This window comes from Coffea arabica, chromosome 8e (genome assembly GCF_036785885.1).
Source record: "Coffea arabica cultivar ET-39 chromosome 8e, Coffea Arabica ET-39 HiFi, whole genome shotgun sequence".
In the NCBI taxonomy this organism is placed as follows: domain Eukaryota; kingdom Viridiplantae; phylum Streptophyta; class Magnoliopsida; order Gentianales; family Rubiaceae; genus Coffea; species Coffea arabica.
Window position 1 is genome coordinate 35,866,159 of NC_092324.1, and position 6,831 is coordinate 35,872,989.

The following is a 6,831-nucleotide window of genomic DNA, read 5'->3' on the forward strand; positions in this document are numbered from 1 at the left end:
AACCTAGTTGGCCGAATTTTTCTGAACTTTTCGCACTAGTGGGTCCCACGTCCGGTATATGCTCTTAATTTCTCAAAAACAATCCAATACTAGAAAAATCAACCAAAAACTATATTTACTCACAAAAATTATTTTCCCAATTTCTCACATCAATAAAATATGGAAAAACGTGCAATTATAAAAAAAAATAAAACCGAGTACTTTAAAACAAAATTACAGGCTCTCACACTTATACTTTTCGGGGCGTCACAATCTCCCCTCCTTAAAAGAGTGTCGTCCTCGGCATTCCCTCTTGTACCAATCAAGTCAAAACATCCCGCAAAAATCACTCAAGCATTCCAAGGAAACACTAAGAGTCAAATCAAACCCACAGTCCGGCATCCTAAACTTCAAGCCAAGGATACACAACAGAGATCTGAAGCCTAAGCTCCGATACCAACTGTGACAGCCCCACCTCCCCCTAAGGCGAACCAGAGGGTTCGGCGGGCCGCCTGCCCAACTCTCGCCGGGACTCAGTCGCTCACTACAGTCCTCAAACAAATATAAGATAAATCTCAATATAACTCAAATGAATTACAAGATAAATCTCAAATATTACATCAAATTCTCCACTAATTACATATCCAAAAGCGAAGCGTCCATGCTTCCACTGCGCCACTCTGATCCATGATCCAACTATTATACAAGAGGAAGTCCAAATTCAAAGTACACATGAGATAATTCATCCGATCACAGGAATAAGTACTACAAGCCTTTCTTCGCCACGAGCCCTGTGGAGGGGAATAAAATAGTTTTGGGGTGAGCTAGAAGCTCAGCGTGTAACCAGAAAAATCAGTAATCGAATCGGTTTAACAATAGTTCATTTCAATGATGTCATAAATCAATGATGGAGTATCAATAATTCAAGAAACATTTACAGTGGAAAGCGATAGCAACATTCATTAAAAGGATACGGGCCCACATGGAGCCAAATATTCGCGCGCTCGCTCGTTCTCCTGCCATTTCCCCTTATTCCTCCAACTATTTCAAAATTTCATTTTGTGAATAAACCCTCGTTTGTTCGTTCATTTGTTCATTTCATTCACCCTTTCCTGGACATTGTCCAGGCTCCACCAACCTCCACCAACCTACAAAGGTAATACTCGAGTATACCAAACGTTCACCCAGGTCCCTAATCGCCCGACCGAGTCCGCTTCTGGCTCGAGACGACCGGTAACAAGGGGCAATGGCCAGTTCAGCCCAAAAGGCTTACATTCATGCGCAAGTAGCATTTAATCATTAATCATGAAAATTTCATATTTATTTAGGTCGAGTACGATAAAGTACACACTCGCCCAGAAAACTCGTTTTAACAATCATTGAAAGCACTTAACACATTATCAATCCATAATAACAAGCCAATAAGTCAAGGAAATATATCAAACAAGGAACACTCTCATATAAGCACGCATGATATGCAAGAAAACAGTTCAAAAGTAACTTTGGAAACAGTTCAAAAATAACTTTGGAAACAGTTCAAAAGTAAATAATGCAATAAACGTTTCACAAGTACGTTGGAAATAGTTTAGGGTCACTCACCTCCATGGCTCAGAAATCATCCATCATATAATATTGCCTTGCTCAAATCTAAATCTTAGATCACAAACTCAATGCAAACAAATCCCTTCAAAGTTCGGACAACACTTCCCCTGAATTGCTAACTTTTCCAGCCATCATGGCTTCATTATTTCCTCAGCCAGTCCCAAAGTCACACGAAATATAAATTCTTCACAACGGCCGTTCAATAGGCTCCCAAGTACAAGTACAATTCAAGCTCTAAAATATTCCAACAAGCACAATAAGACTCGATTACAAGTCATAAACCAATTCCAAATACCACCAAAATAGGGCTCCATAAGAATGTATAAGCACTAGAGTAAACCAGGAAAAATCCGGAAATGATTTAGCTTTAACCCTGAAAAAAATAATTTTTGATGTCATTTTGCGGTAATGGCACCAAAGGCGCTACGATTGTCGGATGAAGGTACAAGATACACCGTTTCGAAGCTAAGAGATAGGAATACAATATTACAGAAGGTCACTCAACCCAGTTTCGAGTGTAACCAGGTCAAAAATGCAAGATACTACACCAGAACCGCAAAAACAGATTCACAGAACGCATTCTAGCAGAAACATTATAAATCAGGCTACCTAAGTCCAAATCCAGAATTTCCAAAACCATCTGAAAGCTAAGAAACAGGGATACATTTCATCAGAAGACCTCAACAACCAATTCAGAAGCAATTCCAGCCAAAACAACCAATTACTGGCGCAATTCTTACATTCGGGTAAAACCAGGACAGCAAGGGTAATTTCGACTTTTCTCATTCTACGCTACTCCGATTGACCTGAAATTTTGTAGGCACCTCTAAAATGTCATTCCCTAAAACTTTCATGTTTTAAGTCAAGGACAATTCAGCCTCTAACTAGGAGCTATAAATTCGGGCAGAATGTTCCCAATAGAACCCTAACTTTCTAAAATTTCTTCCAAACCAGAAATTGGTTGCAATTATCCACTTTTTCCACCTTCTAGAGTCATTATATACCATTTCCAATCATCATTGATAGCCACACAATCATGCTCATATTAAAACAGAAAAATCCCCAAAAATAATAAAACTTCATCACTTCAACCACAAATCAAGAAATAATCCATAAACTTGCATCTCATACTACCACTAATCATGATTTAAGCATCAATTAAGGAAGGAGGGTGGTTCTTCACAACTCACCTTAGAAACAAGAGAGAGGGAGCAATAGGTTCTCTTAGCTTGCCAAATAACTCCACAAATCAACTCACAAACACTAAGTGAAGAGGTTTTATGGAGAGATTGCAAGATTAAATGGTTAGATTGTTGAACTCGAGCAAGATTGAAGCCAAAAATTGAAGAGTTTTCTTTCTTTTCTTGCCTTGAAGAAGTCGGCCAAGAGGAAGACAAAAATGAGGAATTTTGGTGAATTTTTAGTTATTTAAGTCAATTGATAAGACATGGAATAGTAGTCAAATGGTCCACCCAATAGCCAAGTGACACTTGTCACTTAATTTAATGCTTGCCTAACTTTTGTCTCTCTCATACCAATCCACTTAGGATCCTCTACTTATCTCTTAACACCCGATAAATTAATTCCAGTATCCAAAACTTAACCTAGTTGGCCGAATTTTTCTGAACTTTTCGCACTAGTGGGTCCCACGTCCGGTATATGCTCTTAATTTCTCAAAAACAATCCAATACTAGAAAAATCAACCAAAAACTATATTTACTCACAAAAATTATTTTCCCAATTTCTCACATCAATAAAATATGGAAAAACGTGCAATTATAAAAAAAAATAAAACCGAGTACTTTAAAACAAAATTACAGGCTCTCACACTTATACTTTTCGGGGCGTCACAATCTCCCCTCCTTAAAAGAGTGTCGTCCTCGGCATTCCCTCTTGTACCAATCAAGTCAAAACATCCCGCAAAAATCACTCAAGCATTCCAAGGAAACACTAAGAGTCAAATCAAACCCACAGTCCGGCATCCTAAACTTCAAGCCAAGGATACACAACAGAGATCTGAAGCCTAAGCTCCGATACCAACTGTGACAGCCCCACCTCCCCCTAAGGCGAACCAGAGGGTTCGGCGGGCCGCCTGCCCAACTCTCGCCGGGACTCAGTCGCTCACTACAGTCCTCAAACAAATATAAGATAAATCTCAATATAACTCAAATGAATTACAAGATAAATCTCAAATATTACATCAAATTCTCCACTAATTACATATCCAAAAGCGAAGCGTCCATGCTTCCACTGCGCCACTCTGATCCATGATCCAACTATTATACAAGAGGAAGTCCAAATTCAAAGTACACATGAGATAATTCATCCGATCACAGGAATAAGTACTACAAGCCTTTCTTCGCCACGAGCCCTGTGGAGGGGAATAAAATAGTTTTGGGGTGAGCTAGAAGCTCAGCGTGTAACCAGAAAAATCAGTAATCGAATCGGTTTAACAATAGTTCATTTCAATGATGTCATAAATCAATGATGGAGTATCAATAATTCAAGAAACATTTACAGTGGAAAGCGATAGCAACATTCATTAAAAGGATACGGGCCCACATGGAGCCAAATATTCGCGCGCTCGCTCGTTCTCCTGCCATTTCCCCTTATTCCTCCAACTATTTCAAAATTTCATTTTGTGAATAAACCCTCGTTTGTTCGTTCATTTGTTCATTTCATTCACCCTTTCCTGGACATTGTCCAGGCTCCACCAACCTCCACCAACCTACAAAGGTAATACTCGAGTATACCAAACGTTCACCCAGGTCCCTAATCGCCCGACCGAGTCCGCTTCTGGCTCGAGACGACCGGTAACAAGGGGCAATGGCCAGTTCAGCCCAAAAGGCTTACATTCATGCGCAAGTAGCATTTAATCATTAATCATGAAAATTTCATATTTATTTAGGTCGAGTACGATAAAGTACACACTCGCCCAGAAAACTCGTTTTAACAATCATTGAAAGCACTTAACACATTATCAATCCATAATAACAAGCCAATAAGTCAAGGAAATATATCAAACAAGGAACACTCTCATATAAGCACGCATGATATGCAAGAAAACAGTTCAAAAGTAACTTTGGAAACAGTTCAAAAATAACTTTGGAAACAGTTCAAAAGTAAATAATGCAATAAACGTTTCACAAGTACGTTGGAAATAGTTTAGGGTCACTCACCTCCATGGCTCAGAAATCATCCATCATATAATATTGCCTTGCTCAAATCTAAATCTTAGATCACAAACTCAATGCAAACAAATCCCTTCAAAGTTCGGACAACACTTCCCCTGAATTGCTAACTTTTCCAGCCATCATGGCTTCATTATTTCCTCAGCCAGTCCCAAAGTCACACGAAATATAAATTCTTCACAACGGCCGTTCAATAGGCTCCCAAGTACAAGTACAATTCAAGCTCTAAAATATTCCAACAAGCACAATAAGACTCGATTACAAGTCATAAACCAATTCCAAATACCACCAAAATAGGGCTCCATAAGAATGTATAAGCACTAGAGTAAACCAGGAAAAATCCGGAAATGATTTAGCTTTAACCCTGAAAAAAATAATTTTTGATGTCATTTTGCGGTAATGGCACCAAAGGCGCTACGATTGTCGGATGAAGGTACAAGATACACCGTTTCGAAGCTAAGAGATAGGAATACAATATTACAGAAGGTCACTCAACCCAGTTTCGAGTGTAACCAGGTCAAAAATGCAAGATACTACACCAGAACCGCAAAAACAGATTCACAGAACGCATTCTAGCAGAAACATTATAAATCAGGCTACCTAAGTCCAAATCCAGAATTTCCAAAACCATCTGAAAGCTAAGAAACAGGGATACATTTCATCAGAAGACCTCAACAACCAATTCAGAAGCAATTCCAGCCAAAACAACCAATTACTGGCGCAATTCTTACATTCGGGTAAAACCAGGACAGCAAGGGTAATTTCGACTTTTCTCATTCTACGCTACTCCGATTGACCTGAAATTTTGTAGGCACCTCTAAAATGTCATTCCCTAAAACTTTCATGTTTTAAGTCAAGGACAATTCAGCCTCTAACTAGGAGCTATAAATTCGGGCAGAATGTTCCCAATAGAACCCTAACTTTCTAAAATTTCTTCCAAACCAGAAATTGGTTGCAATTATCCACTTTTTCCACCTTCTAGAGTCATTATATACCATTTCCAATCATCATTGATAGCCACACAATCATGCTCATATTAAAACAGAAAAATCCCCAAAAATAATAAAACTTCATCACTTCAACCACAAATCAAGAAATAATCCATAAACTTGCATCTCATACTACCACTAATCATGATTTAAGCATCAATTAAGGAAGGAGGGTGGTTCTTCACAACTCACCTTAGAAACAAGAGAGAGGGAGCAATAGGTTCTCTTAGCTTGCCAAATAACTCCACAAATCAACTCACAAACACTAAGTGAAGAGGTTTTATGGAGAGATTGCAAGATTAAATGGTTAGATTGTTGAACTCGAGCAAGATTGAAGCCAAAAATTGAAGAGTTTTCTTTCTTTTCTTGCCTTGAAGAAGTCGGCCAAGAGGAAGACAAAAATGAGGAATTTTGGTGAATTTTTAGTTATTTAAGTCAATTGATAAGACATGGAATAGTAGTCAAATGGTCCACCCAATAGCCAAGTGACACTTGTCACTTAATTTAATGCTTGCCTAACTTTTGTCTCTCTCATACCAATCCACTTAGGATCCTCTACTTATCTCTTAACACCCGATAAATTAATTCCAGTATCCAAAACTTAACCTAGTTGGCCGAATTTTTCTGAACTTTTCGCACTAGTGGGTCCCACGTCCGGTATATGCTCTTAATTTCTCAAAAACAATCCAATACTAGAAAAATCAACCAAAAACTATATTTACTCACAAAAATTATTTTCCCAATTTCTCACATCAATAAAATATGGAAAAACGTGCAATTATAAAAAAAAATAAAACCGAGTACTTTAAAACAAAATTACAGGCTCTCACACTTATACTTTTCGGGGCGTCACAATCTCCCCTCCTTAAAAGAGTGTCGTCCTCGGCATTCCCTCTTGTACCAATCAAGTCAAAACATCCCGCAAAAATCACTCAAGCATTCCAAGGAAACACTAAGAGTCAAATCAAACCCACAGTCCGGCATCCTAAACTTCAAGCCAAGGATACACAACAGAGATCTGAAGCCTAAGCTCCGATACCAACTGTGACAGCCCCACCTCCCCCTAAGGC